The 16,619-nt window shown below is 38.8% G+C and overlaps 1 protein-coding gene across 3 annotated transcripts in view; it reads left to right on the forward strand.

Annotated features, from left to right (window-relative positions):
* LOC149774448 (uncharacterized) overlaps positions 1–1,739 on the forward strand; it is a 128,632-nt gene extending 126,893 nt beyond the window's left edge. For all 3 annotated transcript variants that reach the window (XM_089945231.1, XM_089945229.1, XM_089945230.1), the window contains one exon: positions 1,328–1,739. The gene's annotated coding sequence lies outside the window, so the exon portion shown is untranslated. The remainder of the gene's footprint in view (positions 1–1,327) is intronic.
* The last annotated feature ends 14,880 nt before the right edge of the window (positions 1,740–16,619 follow it).

A 16,619-nucleotide genomic window follows, 5' to 3' on the forward strand; every position in this document is an offset into this window, starting at 1 on the left:
TATCGATAGTAACCTGTAGTGAGGGTGAGCTGGTAAAATAATTTCGATAGAGTTACATTCATGAATACTTGTCTATTCATAACTGCTTGCAGTGACACAAGATAGTCTCGGCACGATTAGCAAACTATATCCTGTGGCTGCGTAGGATAAAATAAATAGTATGACTGAGCTCGAAAATGTATTGGAGGAGTTGGAAGATCTCCGACAACACCGATCACAAATAAGGAAACGTATGGTAGAGGATTTACATACACTTAATAGTCTACTGAGAAAGTCTAATGGACCATTCTTTTGTCCTTCTATATATGTCAGTATACTATTAATACTTGCATATTCCATTTGTCACGAGTATATAGTCTTAAGCTAAGTAACAGAAAAGAGTGAAAACCATCCAGTTTAATAAATTTAACAAATATTTTATCCCCTAAAGAACAAAGTTAAAGTTTATGAAGAACTTAGTATTGTGATTCATATCCGAAAAGGTCCTAAACGTTATGTCACAAATCCAAAGTATCGAGTATTCCGAATGAATTCCAGTGTTCTGAATGCATTCCAACCTTGAATGTGCTGATATACGAAAAGCCTGGAATAGTGTTGATGTGCAACAATCCTTATGTATCAAATGACATAATCCAGAACATCTCTAAATGAATTCGTTGTAATACCAAAATAGTTATTTAGTCCGAAAATTGTAATAGCACTTCATAATTCCAATGAATAATTCAAACGCAACTTAAAGATTGATTCGACTACAGAGTCTAAGATAGGAAGAAATATGATATAATTAACCTTAATATATAAAAACCTAAGACACAATAAGAGGACCAGGATGATGGTCGCAAGTTCATTTCCAGAGAATTCAAAGTTGTAAACAAGGTCAGATCATTTGCTTAAATTTTTGTTAAGAACATGGAAAACTCAGATCCCAGTAAACATGTTTACCATTAAGCAATAATTATCTTAAAATATTATCTACAATCATAGACCAAAAGTTAGCTATGTATACATTCTTTACAAAACGAACATTTACAATCTACAAATATAAAAAATAAACACAATATAGATACACTATATATACACATAATATATGTTTGAGGAAGACAATGACATTAGTTCATGGCTGCAACAATATCAACACAGGCAATCTTCCCCTACCTATGCAGACTAGCATACTTCAGGATGCAATCCCAACCATATAGAAAGATAGAGAAAGAGTGTGTGTGTGTGTGTGCTGGATAAACGTTTAGAGACATTTGTGATATTACATTCTATAATATTGTTGATTTCCTTTCTGTATCGGAATGCAGTCGTGATTTTATTCTTTCAACTACTGTCGTTTTTTACATTGATGGGTACAGCATTGAACGGTGGGACCGCGCTGCCAATAGCGGTGGAATAATGTCATTTATTTGTTCAGATATACCAGCGCGCAAGATGAAAAAATTTAAAATTGGAGTTCCTGAAGCAGATTACTTATGTATCTAAATAAGACTAAATGGCCGCCATCCATAAATGAAAAGATTGTTTCCTACACTTTTGTAATTCTGCTCAACAAAAGTCTGGTGAAATGTATAAACCTTATTTTAACTGGTGACCTAAATTATTATGTGCAGAACCTTTCCAAATGTCGATGCATATGTGTTATATTTGATATGTTTAATCTTTCATGCTTAAATAGAAAACGTTTATGTTTTAAGAATAGGTATAATCTGTCTTTTGTTGATTAAACGAAGTAACTGTATGAATACCTTTCACGTGTCTACTGGAATAAGTGATTCCAATAATTATAGGTTACTGCATTTGTATGGGAAAATATGAACTCGATTTGGCAAGGAATACTGCACGAACATGTGAGTGCAGTATATCCTTCCGACAAAACGAGTTCATATTTTCCCATACAAATTCAGTAACCTTTTCTATTATATGCTCATTTTTTTATTCTACCTAAGGTTTAATTATATAAACAAAATGCACTACAAGAAACAACGTAAATGAGTGAATGCCGTATTCCAAACTAAATACACAAGCGCAGATTTGACATTACAAAATGACATCATTATTAATGCGCACATAGCTCCGCCCAGATAAATTTGAACTTAGTCGCGCTGTCGACATAACTTTCGAAAGAAAATGGCGTGTCTAGTTAAAATTGAAATTTGCTGTCATATTGTGAATGAATGCGCATTGCTACGACTTTTCCATTTGATCTGGAGTGAATATATTTTGGTATTTTGTTTCGATTCTACGAAAGTTTGTGATTCGGATTGGATTCATCTCTGCAAATTATACATGAAATACATCGGATTGAAGTGGCGCTGGAGAAGCGTGTTTACGTATGCAAATATGTTTCTGTTTCTGTCATTGAATGTTTGAAATCATAACGAGGGAAAAATATGAAGTCTTTCAATTGCAATTTTCAAAAAGACGCTATGGAATTTAATGTGTATTTCATTTTGAGTGCAGTAAGGAGGATGCAATTGTACTTATTATCGAAATTACAGCACACTTTCGAAATGTGTAATCCAGATTGAAAACCTATGACATGGCTCATGTAATTCGGATTTGCAGAATTAAGAAAAAACATTTTGAGGAAATTCAGGATGTAAAACTGTAAGTATATTTTATTTTGCCATTCTTATCACCAGATAAATAAGACAGTATATACCTTGTCACTTGTATGTTATTTGTAAGGACATAATCGTCCGTCTTTTATATAATGTAGCTAGCCTAAATCTGTAACATGGTATCAACGCGGAATGTGCCAAAACAGCTGGGGATTTTTTCTGCAGTCCACGAAACATGTTTTAGTTCATTCAGAAACAAATTGAAAAAACCACAACGTAAAGAACCTCTTACGCGAGTGTATATGATTTGTTTACAAATCAAAAGTGCTGGTGTCTGCGTCATTGTTTGTTTACAATAGAAAGTAGTTCCTTCATTCACGTGAATGCTATATGTGTATTGTCGTGCGCGTTCAGTATCGGGGAATATTGAACGATTCGGACAATGTAAAGTTAACGGGGGGGAAAATGAGCATATAATAATATTGTTTTTACTCAGCTGTGAGATACTTTTTATTATGTAACTAGAATAAAAACATGTAGACATTTCAATGATTTGTATGTGAAATGCTTTGGTATTATATGCATGCCTGAATAAAAACATACTATAGACATTTCGAAGATTTTGATGTGAATTGCTTTGGTAATGATGTACACAACGCTCCATTTACTGTCATGACTTCCAACATTGACTTTGAATCTGTCAACTCTGGCCATGGTAACTTTGAATTAGTTCTGTTAAATTTTGTAGTCAAGGATACTCAAACAAAACATACAAACCCACCTAAAAAACCATTACTTGATATGAACATAAAACAAAGGAAGTCTATATCATACAAAGTCTGACTAGATTATGAAAATCAGTTAAAGTTGGTATGCAAAACAAATAATAAGTCTCTGATTATTACTTTTTTTGTACGAGGTATTGGAGGAGTTAAACCCAAACACTTCTGGGTAAATATTAAGCCATATTTTCATAATAAATGTTTAGATGGTCAGGGTGAGATCATTAGAATTGAAGGTACAAAATTTTTAAACAATATCAACGAAATATACGAAACCTTCACAATGTAACATTGCACACTGGTAAAGATGATCCTTATGACCTTTTATTCCATCACAGCATCAGGATTCAATGCGTTTAAGGAACGTAGCAACACAGTAGTAAACTGTACTTCCGTGGCAGAGAAGACAAACATGAGCAAGGAGTTGGGCTCCTTGTACACAAGGACAGCTTCAGTACTGCCATGGGATGTCGGCCAGTCTCCAGCCGGCTCATCACCATCCGCCTCAAGGCAATTCCATTCAACATCACCATAATACAGGCATAAGCCCAAACATCAGACTATGATGACACGAATTTGGAAGACTTCTACGACCAGCTACAAGAAGGTATCGATAAAACACCGAAGAAAGACATTCTGTTTGGGCTAGGCGACTGTAATTCCAAGATAGGCGAGGATGCTTGCATGAAATGAAAAGGAACATGTGGGAGCTGAAGCAATGCACAAACGTATGAGAGAGGACCGAGGCTCATAGAATTCGCTAGTTACAACGACCTTATGCTGGCAAACACCTTCGGCCAACACAAAGTATCCAGAAGATGAACATGGCACAGTCCAAGCGGATGCCATCACAGTCATATCGACTACATCATAGTAAAGAGGCGCGTAAGTCGAGTGTAAACATCGTCAAGACTTGAAGCTTTCCTGGAGCGGACATAGGAAATAACCATGATCTGGTGATGATGACTTTCAGGCTACATCTAAGGAAGGTCAAGAAAGAGAGCCACACAAGCATAAAATTTAATCTCGAGAAACTGAAGAATCCCGAAATAGCAAAAGCTTTCCGGGCAATGATTGGTGGGAAATTTCTACCGCTCACCATCCTCAACGCTGATAATACCGACATGGACACGTTGATCACCACCTTCAATACAACAACGACCGAAACAGCCAGCGAGATCATTGGTAGACATCTCCCAGTCAAGAAGCTTGGGTTATAGCTAAGGTCCTGAATCTGTGTGACAAGAGGAGGGAAATGAAGAAAAAAAGAACGATACAGAAAGGGCAGAGCAGTACAAGGCAGTCAACCGGGTAGTCAAGAAAAGCACGAAAGAGGCAAAAGAGAACTAGAGAGAAGAACAGTCCAAATACATTTAGGGAAATTTGAAAAGGAACAATAGCAGGAAAGCATACCAACTGGTCCAAGTTCTAACAAGCATAAAACAACAGCGGGTTACCTCCTTACAGAAAAAAAGCCGGAAACTGCCTCACAGAAGACAAAGATATTATGAAAAGATGGACAGAGTACTACGCAGAAAATTACAACCCCCGAGCCACAATAGAGCCAGACGTATTACACGTCCCTCAAGCAACTAACAACGACAACCACTCTATCATATGTGAAGAAGTAGATTGATTGATTGATTGATTTTATTTTTAACGGCGCATCAGCACTGTTAGGCTATTTAGCGCCAAACAGAGTGTTATTTGTATAATCTTTTAAAAATTATGAAAGGTCCTATATCGACCAGCGATATAAAAGAACAAAAGGTTGAAATTAAAACGGTAAGATGGTAACGGTGCAAAATAAAACTTCCCGATCAACGTGGGATGTAAATGTTAATGAAAAAAGATGAAAAGGTATTAAAATGGGACAGTATATATATTGCATAAAACTGCACAAGGTGATAGCATAAAAGTTAGAGTTTAGAGTAAATATTTACGGCTTTCAGGAACTCTATAATACGAGTGATGTTTATAGTATCAAAAAGTTCTTTCATGTCATGCACAATGTAATAACGATCGCGCGTAGGATGCAGGTCAAAACACTCTATCATAAAGTGCTTGACAGTGAATGGTTCATTGCAAGAAACGCACTCTGGTGGTCTTCACCTTTTAGTATGTGGAAGTGGGTGATATAAGTATGACCAATTCGGATTCTTGCAATGACTATCTCCTCCCTACGAATGGTTCTGTAGGAAGTAGTCCATTCTCCTAGAGTTGGCTTGATTGCATGAAGTTTGTTATTTATAGCATCATTCCATGATGCCTGCCACTTCTGCCGTAAGGACTTTCTGACACTGGGTTTAAAATCAGTATACGATATTTTAAAATCAGATGGTTCTAGAGTAAGGGCCATTTTAGCAGCGCGATCAGCTTTTTCGTTACCTTTAATACCAATATGGCTATGTAACCAACAGTATATTATATCGTGGGAGACACTCATCTGGGTATTTTTGACGAGTATGTTTTTCAATAATGGATTCTCCAGTTTTCTATTGTGTAGTGACTGAAGTACTGATAGTGAGTCGGACAAGATGATACTGTTTAAAATACGTTTGCTTGCTATATGTTGCAGAGCAAGGTCTATTGCTCTGATTTCGGCTGAAAAAAATTGATGTTCCTTTTGGTAAGCGAACTTGCGTTGTGTGATTTCCACAAACGAAGGCTGCAGCAGCCTTTTCCCCATCCTTTGAGCCGTCGGTATAAATTCTTGTGTAGTTTTTATATTCGATGAGAAGTTCTTGATAACAGTTGCGGAACACGGAAGGGTTTGTCTCCGATTTTTTTCCATCGTGTAGCGTAAAAAGTACTTTTGGTTGTTTAAGTAGCCAGAGTGGTGTTTCGGAGATGGACGTTTTCTGAATTGTAGAAAGATCAATTTTTGAACTGTCAAGGCTGGATGATATTCTAATGCCAAAGGGAGGTATGGCGTTTGGTTTGTTTTCGTATAAGGTTTTGTATTTGGGTTGAAAAACAGCCGAAAAAGCAGGATTCAGAGGATTTCATTTTAATTTGAGATCATACTGTGCGGAAAGCATTTGTCTACGATGCGATAACGGTGGTTCATTCGCTTCAGCTAGTAGGCTTTCACAAGGGGATGTTTTAAATGCTCCCAGAGCCAGTCTTACTCCCTGATGATGAATTGGGTCAAGCATTTTCAAATATGATTTTCTAGCTGAACCATACACAACGCAACCATAGTCCAGTCTGGACCGTATAAACGTTCTATATAAGCTGAGTATGACGTTTCTATCAGCACCCCAGTCAGTGTGCGCTACTACTTTAAGTAGGTCAAGTGCTTTTATGCATTTAGCTTTCAAGTTCTTTAGGTGTGGAATAAATGTCAGTTTTCTGTCAAAGATAATACCTAAAAATTTTGTTTCCTCAACAACTGGAATAGGTGTTCCATCCAGCGTGAGGTGAGGTTCTTCGTGGTGTCGTCGTAACTGACTGAAATGCATGCATACCGTTTTTGATTTTGAGAATTTGAAGCCGTTCGTACTAGCCCAATTTTGACTCTTGTTTATATTTTGCTGTAGTTGTCTTTCAATTGTATGCATGTGCTTTGATCGATAACATATGAGAAAATCATCAACATATAGTGAGCAATCAACACCAGAAGTCAAACACTTGGTGATTTATTAATTTTGATATTGAAAAGTGTCACAGACAAAATACTGCCCTGGGGCACATCCATCTCTTGCTCGTGCAAATCTGAGAGAGTAGAGCCCACTCGTACCTTGAATTCTCTGTCTGAGAGGAAGTTGGAAAGAGGGCAGATGGCCTTTTAGACCTAGATCGTGCAGGTCTTTTAGTATCCCGTACTTCCATGTTGTGTCATGGGCCTTTTCTAAATCAAAGAAAACCGCTACTAAATGTTCTTTCCTGATAAATGCATCGCGAATGAATGTGTCTAGTCTAACCAGATGATCGTTGGTGCTCCGTCCATAACGAAAGCCACTTTGGAAAGGAGATATTAAATTGTTAGTTTCCAGGTACCATACAAGCCGAGAATTGATCATTCGTTCCATTGTTTTGCACATGCAGCTTGTGAGTGCAATGGGTCGATAGTTGGTAGGATCTTCGCTATCTTTACCGGGTTTGGGAACTGGTATTACTGTTGCTTCTTTCCATATCTTAGGTAGATTACCAGTAATACATAAATCATTGAAGAGTTTCAAAAGAGATGTTAAAGATGATTCTGGAAGATGTTTTAAAAACTGGTAATGTATTTCGTCAGGCCCAGCGGAAGTATCATGGGCCTTGTCTAAAGCCTCCATAAGTTCTGATAGTGAAAACAGTTGGTTGTAACTTTCCGAGCTGTTGGATGTGAATTTTAAACGTGACTTTTCTTTTTGAATTTTCAATTTTTGGAAGGCTTCGGAATAATTAGATGATGAGGAATTTTTTGAGAATGTATCAGCAAGAACACTTGCTATGTCACGTTTTGAGCTAAAATTGTTATTGTTCAGTTTCAGATGTCGGAAAGAATTGTGTTTTCTCTTTCCATTTATTTTGCGGATCGTGTCCCAAACTGTCTTAATTGAGGAACGAGAGTTTAAAGAGGAAACATATTTCTTCCATGATGCTCGTTTACTTTCTTTGATTGTGCGGCGAGCTTTGGCCTGGAAAATCCGATATTTACTTAAATTCTCGGGCGTCGGATGATTGTTAAATTTTTTCAATGCTTCTCGGCGTTGTCGTATGGTTTCCTTACATTCCTTAGTGAGCCAAGGTTTTAGGGTTCTTTTACAGTTTGTTGAGGACTTGGGGATAGATTCTTCTGCAATGTCGGTTAAAACAGATGTAAAATGATGAATGGGGTCGTTAACATTGAAAACTGTATCCTCATTCAGCCTAGTTTTACAGAGTGTTTCAAACTTTACCCAGTCGGCTTTCTTTAAATTCCATTGTGGAATTACTTCATCAATTGTAGAGTTAAGATTTACAAGGGAGATTGGGAAGTGATCGCTGCTGTGAAGGTCATCAGCGACCTTCCATTCATAGTTCAAAAGCAGCGAAGGAGAACAAATTGTCAAATCGATGCATGTGTATGTTCCCGTGCCTGGGTGTAAATATGTCGGTGTTTTGGTGTTATATAGACACAGATCGTGTCTAGAAATAAAGTCTTCAACTTTGTGACCTCTGTCACTTATATGATTTGATCCCCATAATATGTTATGGGCATTAAAATCCCCGAGTAAAACAAAGGGTGTGGGAAGCTGTTGAACAAGATTGTCGAGTTCGTTTGGTACTAGGTTAGTGTTTGGTGGTAAGTAAATAGAGCAAAATGTAATCACTCGATGTAAAGTGACGCTTACAGCAATGGCTTGTAAATTGGTGTTTAAATGGATGAAGCTATGAGGGGCTCTGTTGTTCACAATAACAGAGACTCCTCCTGAGGCCCTGTCAACATTCTGTGAGTAGGTGTTAAACAGGGAGTAGTTTTTAAGTGTGATGTTCTCCGTATCTTTCAAAAATGTTTCCTGAAGACATAGTACTGCAGGATCATGTTCGTTTATAAGCAGAAGAATATCATGATAATTGGCTTTAATTCCTCTACAGTTCCATTGTATGATGGTGTTCTTCATTATAATTTTATATTGAGTATTCTGGACCTAGGTTAGACCTTTCGCGGAGGCACTCTGGTTATTTCTCTGGAGGAAGTACGGGGGTGAATTTTATGTTGTTAGGTCTGGAGCTACCTTGAGGACATGGAGCAGATTCTTCTGCATCCATGTCCTCTAAGTCTCCAAACCTATTGTGCAGCTTTATGGGGTCATCAGACCCCTTTTGCTGCCTATTGTTTGTGACTTTTTCTTGCTGTTTGGTGATCCTGGTGGTGGAGTATTGTCGAGTGTTGTTTGCGTCGATGTTGAGTTTTTCTGGGGTTTGTAGTGCGGGATGTTCGAGTCGGAATGGGATTCAGGTGGGTTTGTTTGAGTTTGGGCGTCTTTCGTTGCTTTTTGGCTGCTTTTCACTACAGTTGAGAAGGATGGGCCGGGGAGTGATCTAGTTTGAACAAGCTTCCTGACCTCTGGATAGGGGATGTTGGACGTGTATTTAACTCTCTGGATTTCCTTCTCTTGTTTCCATGCGTCGCATTCCTTTGAACTAGCATGGTGTCCCTTGGCGCAGTTGACGCAATGCGGAGTGGCTTTGCACTCTGATTCCCGATGGGAGGGGTCGCCGCATCGGCCGCATATTTGACTTCTAGAGCATCTGTCTTCATGATGACCGTATTTTTGACATTTGTAACATCGGAGGGGATTTGGTATGTATATCTCAACCTTAACTTGTAGGAATCCAACTTTGACCACTTTAGGTACTTTTGGCTTATTGAAGGTGAGTATAATAGTGTTGGTGTCCTGCAGATTGTTGTTTCGTTTGATACGAATTCTGCGGACTGCAGTGACACCTTCATGCCCTCGACGATTTCTTTGTCGCTGACTCCTGCTAGGTCACGGCAACGAATGACGCCTTTTGATGTGTTAAGTGTAGAGTGTGTGAAACAGCTTACTGGAATATCGTGAAAGGTCTTAATTTTTTGTATATTTTCAGCATGTGCTTTGCGCTCACACTCTACAAGTAGTCCGCCTGATTTTAGTTTTTTTACACTTTTCGGCTTGCCGACTAATCCAAGTATGGTCTTTTCGACTATAAATGGCGATAGTGCAGCAAGTGGTTTAGACTCGTCTTTCGATTGGATGACCATGAAGCGAGGAACGTATTCCACACTGCATGGCTCATCATCCGACTATGATCCAGTTTTGGTACGTTTGTTTGGGTTTTTTTTGGAATTATCCATGATGGTTTGAATAAAAATTCAGCACCCGTGCTCCCCACCCACCAAGGAGCCCAACAAGGGGACACTTTTCAAGTGCCAGGGATACACAGATGCCATACTCAGTTGATACAATTACCTTTGATTGACCCTGAAGTCGCCAATTTCTAAGGTCGGTAAAATTACCCCCCGATTGACCCGTTAAGCCACCGCCTTCTAGGAAGTCTTCTAAGACTTAGGAAAGGGAAAGATAAAGGAAAAGACTATAGGGGCAACGGTGGTATCAAGAGAGATACAAGGAGAGAGATAAAGAACGTGAGAGAGTAAATAAAGACTTCCTAGGGCTCGGCGTGACCAGCCGATTTGTCGGAACCGGGCCCATCCCTACCACACGTCTAAGAGAAGTAGAGGCCAAAGTAGTGTATTGCATCGGAAAGCCTCTGTTCAACTACCAGGATCCTATCCTCCCCCGACACGGGACGCAACCCACGGCAAACAGGTTGCCTCTACTTAGTCGCCTTTTACGACACGTAGAAAAAGAGGAAGTCTGCAGGAGTGGACTACATCCCAGAAGAACTAATCCATGCTGAGGGAAAAGCAATGATTAGATCCCTCACAAACATCTGTAACAGAATCTGGCAAACAGGAGTATGGTCATCGTCGTGGACCCAATCACTGATCATCACCTCCCCAAGAAAGGCAACTTGCAACAGTGTCAAAACCACCGTACAATCAGCCTTAAAAGCCATCCAAGTCGAGTTGAGGATACTGCTGATCAGACAGATGCCACAGGTTGCGATGATCACTGCCGAGGAGCAGGCAGGTTTAAGAGCAGGGCGCAGCACGAAAGAGCAGGTCTTCAACCTCATTATATTGTGTGAGAAGTACGTCCATGTTCAGCAAGATCTGCACCACGTCTTCGTGGATTGCAAGAAGGCATTTGTCTGGGTATGGCATGCAGCCTTGTGGGCGACCATAAGACTGTATAACATCAATGCCAAACTCATCACAGTAATAGAAAACCTCTATGACAAGGCCACCAGTGCAGTGTACTTCAGTGGCAGCATCGAGGACTAGTTCAACACGACAGTTGGAGTCAGACAAGTCTGTCTGCTCTCTCCCAACTCTATTCAATATCTTTCTGGAGAGAAACATTGCTGACGCGCTTGAAAAGCATGAAAGGGCAGTCAGCATCGGAGGCAGAACAGTCACCAACTTACATTTTGCCGGCGACATAGATGGACTAGCAGGAAATGAGCACGAATTAGCTAGCTTAGTAGAGAGTCTCGACAGCCTATGGCATGGAAATCAGCGCAGAGAAGACCAAAATGATGACCAACAACACCAAGGGCATCGGTACTGATATCATGGTACAAGGTACGAAGCTAGAAACAGTCCACAGCTTCAAGTATTTAGGGGCAACTGTAACAGATAAAGGATCGAAGCCTGAATTACTCTCCGGGATTGCACAGATAACAGCAGCGCTGACAAAACTATTGTCGATCTGGAACGGCAAGACCATCGCACACAGTTCAAAGGTCACACAGGTGGTGATCTCCATATTTCTCTACGTCTACAAATCATGGACCAGGATACAGGCCACAGAGATGAAATGTTTCCGAAAGATCCTTGGCGTCTCGTACAAAGACCGTGTCACGAATGAAGAAATACAGTAAAGGATCAGACCAGCCATTAGGCCTCACGATGACCTCCTGATCACAGGGAACAAAACGTAAACTACAGTGGTATGGGCAAGTCTCACGATCATCAGGACTTGCCAAAACAATCATGCAAGGTACTGTACAAGGAAAACGAAAGAGAGGCAGGCAAAGAAACAGGTGGGAAGATAACATTCCAGAGTGGACAGGCTTGACATTGAGCGACTCACTGAGAAAGACGGAAAATCGAGAGGAATGGTGGATGAAGCTGTTTGTTCGGTCTTGTGCGGTGACCCAACGGTCTACCAGACTATGGGGCTGATGATGATGAGTAGCATAGATACAATTTTTTAATGTAAGCAGGTAAACCACGAAGAAGCGTATACAATGATAGAAAGTTAAAACTTGAAGAAATGATAACGGAGGGTATAAACGTCCTATTAAACTGCTTAAAGCTGGGTACCAATCCTTGCCGACTATGTTAAAGATCTAATTAATAAAATTTTACAGACAAATATTTTCCTGATCATCTGAAGGAATCTCAAGTAGTCCTGATTTTCAAAAAGAACAATCCTCTTGATAAAGTAAATATAGACCTGACAGCATTATACCCATCTGGTTGAGAAATGAAAAGAGACCCAGTTAGCATCATGTTTATGAACATGTTTAACAAACATTTGGGTGCTATTCGTCAATGTCGTGTATGCCAGACCATGCTGTATTTACTTGAATATTGGAAGAAAGCTCTTGACGAAAACAAGCGTGCAGCTGCACATCTGATGGATTTATCTAAGTCTTTTAATTGTCTCCCTAGTGATATTATTTGCAGACTAAAGGCTTAAGGTATGTGTGATAGCTCAGAATGACTCTTAATGAGCTAACTGTCAAGTCGAAACCAACGAACTGCAATGCAGGGTGTCTTGTGTAGTTCGATTGACACTAAAAAAGGGGTTTTTCTCGAGTCAATCCTCGGGCCATTACCCTTTAATATTTCGTCAATGACATTAGTTATCTCATTAACTATGGCTCTTTGTATAACTATGTCGATATTAACACTATGTCATTTCCATCCCCAGATTTTGACAATCGGATTATCACACTTGAAACAGAGGAAGCCAATCCTGAAAAATGACAGCAGTAGCTGTGGGTAAAGAGACATTTAGTGTGCAACATAAGCAGTCATGTCATAAACTGTAAAGAAATTGCTAAACGGCTAGGAATTGGCATCAACTACAATTCGATTCATAGATATAAAAATCTTTGTCAGAAAGCTTCATGGTACCTCTTGAAACGTATTGGCCAGAAGTTAACTAGACTCCACAAACTGACAATCTTGCATGAATTCCTCTTCTCTAATTTCTACTTCTGCCTTGTAGCTTTGCATTTCCGCAGATAAATGAACATTGCTAAACTGGAAAAAGATACAAGATCATGCTATGAGATTTGTGTGATGATTACACATGCAGTTGTCATGAACTCTTACTTGAGACTAAAGCTCTAGAGACTTAGAAATGCTGGATAAACGTACTCCCAAATGTTTGGATGATTTGATGTGCTTTATTGAAATATTTTAAAGATGCAAAGAATTAAAACTTAACATATATCGAAATAATCTTTAAGATATGCAGCTGCATTCAATGGACTTCGCCCAATCATCACTTTATTGAACTATTTAATTTTAATTCAATTAAATCAATTTTTCATCGTGCAATGGTAAACTCGTTAATGCAATATCCCCATCTCTTCTGTCATGATGACGAAAGCTAATATCTGTTACCGTTTTGCATTACATCCTCTTGTCGTCTGTACTCTAAGGTTCTCTACTGTCAGTTCCTTTCTTTTTAAAACACGTATAATCTACGTCTCAGCATGTTTTTAGCCTTAAATTTATAATTTTGTATTTGTATTAAATTTCGATTTTTATCCAAACGTCAATTTAACTTGGGGTTTTCATTCTGTCAATTATACTAACTTGTGGCTTATAATTTACCGAAATTCACTTTTAATTACTGTCTTTGAACATGCTTTGCTTGCTTTTGCAACTTATGCGCTGTGTGTTTTGTTCAATTGTATCTATGCAGTATCATGTGTGTGTGTGTCTTGGAAATCATCTTTGTTTTAATGTTCTTATTGTCTGTATGCCATGTCGCTTAAAATCTCACTAGAGCTTTGTTGGAATCTATTTTAAATCAAGCCGATATTAAATAAATCTTATCATAACATTATCTGACATAATTTATTCTTGCTAAATTAATTTTACTGCCCAACTGGAATGACCAAACTTCAGGGACGGGGTCTTGAACACTTGATGCTGTACAAAGATTTATCCTGACAGTATTTACTCACTTGTGCAGTTTTAGGGTTAGGGTTAGCCAGCAGACACTCCTATTTGGACGGGGTTTTCACTGCCAGACGTATCTTATCGCGTATTTCCTATCGGCTGTGTTTGTAAAATATATCACCTAGCCACCTGTGCTGTCCCCAGTCCATACTCTAAAGACGTGCCCTCAGTAAGTCCACCGGGATATGGGTAAATCCATAGACCAATGTCCATTGCATTTCTAAACTTGGCTTTTTATTCCCATAAGTAAATGTACTAAAATATATGGGTGGGTATCGGAATAATTTACAAGTTATGACCAATGGGTTCCATGTGCATGTTCACTGGCCATGATCCAGGGAGTCGTAGTCAAAACCCATCTTTGATATTTTGGACACTTTTGATCACAAAAATCAGTTTTTTAGATATGAAACAGTAACAAATTTTGTAAATAGCCCCACCCTGAGCCATATCATGGAAGGATGGATCATGAGTTCAAAACCGTTGTGTTCATCTGTAAACCACTCCTAATTGCATCTACAGGACTGAAGTCTCGACAGGAGCACTTTTGCTATATTATGACATGCATGCCAGGATAGAGTGATGTACTTTTCACATTTTCTAGGAACGAATGGAGATAAATATTACATACGTGCAGGATTACACACATGCATGCATAAGGAATTAGAGATTCACGACTAAACACAGTCATAATACAAAAGCTAATATGGACAAAAGGAAATCATGCCCGAGCATCCTGTCACAGAATTAAACTCTTTTATTTATTGAATACATGTACGCGGGTTTCGTTTCTTGTGTACAACGATACCCGAGGGTGATTTATGTATATTGTGTCGTATTTCGAAATAGTGAGTTCCGTTCATTCCATGCCGCACGTGCGAAGTGCTCTCGATGGGACGAACCGAATGCCCCATTGCACAGGCTATGTGTATAAAATACCTCACCGTACGTAAATTTCTTTACAGTGCGGAATAGTCTTGTCAGCCGGCATTCTGCTTCAAGGACTTGCACATCTTCAGCTGTAGAGCTGTCTGTGACCGGAGTGTCTGTGTCTGGAGTGACCAGACTGTCTCATGTCCGGAGTGTCCGGAATGTCTCGTGTCCTGTATCCGGAGTATCTAATGTCAGGGTGTTCGGAGTGTCTAATGTCCGGAGTGTCCGGAGGGTCTAATGTTCGGAGTGTTCCGAGTGTTTCGAAGTGTTCCGAGTGTCCGGAGTCTGTAGCAGCTGTGAAACTGAACTGTAGCAGCCGTGGAGCTGAAACAGTGTACTGATGACGCAGTGTATCTCCGTACATGTAATTTGTTAGCCGTGGGCTAATTTTGGGTTTCGTAAAACCCAGTGTATCTTTCGGGACTGTAAAGATAAGTTGTATATCTGTCCCTCTTTTATCACCATATTTTCGCTACCTGAGTGAACGCATTTTACTACACGAGTAAAATTTTACATCGTTTACTACCCGAGTAAACTTTATCCATCGTTTCATTGTCAAATCGTTGTGAACCATTCACCCCTTGTCTTATTATTTTCTAAATTAATTTATTTGTATTTTTCATCATTAAATCTGTGGTTCTTAATGTTAATTAAATCCAATATTTGGATTATATATACACGCACATCTTCATAATTAGTTGCTCATTCAAGTCATCCATTATTAAACATTGTATTTATATCATCGTCAAAAGTGTTCTGTTGTGAATCCGAAAATCCCACCCGGTTATCTTGTTACGCATCCTAAAGTTTGAAAGAAGCATTATTTTCATCCTGAAATTGAAGTATTATATGAACAATTTCAAATATTTTTGCACTCGTGTGATGTAAACATTATAAAAAATTTTACACTACATCCAGGCAGGCGTTGCACTCTATGAAAATGTTCACAAATTGACAAACAGTTCACATAATAATTTTCTATTTTTATTTTATATAAAATATTTAAATACGTATGCAAGTTTCCACGTTTTATGTAATAGCCAATCATTTCAACGACATTTATTTTCCCAATAATGACTGAAAATCACAGTAATTTATTTCTATTCGTTTGTTCTAAGCCTTCCAAAAGCAAAAAGTAAGAGTTTCTTCTCCTCATAAAGAATTATCGTTTTAACAGTTTATCGTTTTCAAGGACCACTCATAAACCACTGAAAGCATGAATGGTCCGCCTTGAAAATCGACTGATAGATTGAAATGCTCAGACGATTAACTGACAGGCAAAGAAGAAATTTACATTTTCTGTAGCTCAGATAATACCGTTTGAAGACCTGTTAATCATGAAATGTAACTGTAACGTGCTTACTAATATTCAGGCTGGTTGTATCTGGTTTTTTATTAAAGTTCATTGAGTATATGACAAAAAATGAGAGGGCAAGTGAGACGTTTAGGGGAAAGAAAGTCTGCCAAATGTGTGTGTGTGTGTGAGCCAATGTATTTACGGTCATGTATTATTTTCATGGATTTTTGCGTGACACATGTCGTTAGTCAGTGTAA

Source organism: Sinohyriopsis cumingii, unplaced genomic scaffold (genome assembly GCF_028554795.1).
Source record: "Sinohyriopsis cumingii isolate HCF-2022 unplaced genomic scaffold, ASM2855479v2 utg000229l, whole genome shotgun sequence".
NCBI lineage: Eukaryota > Metazoa > Mollusca > Bivalvia > Unionida > Unionidae > Sinohyriopsis > Sinohyriopsis cumingii.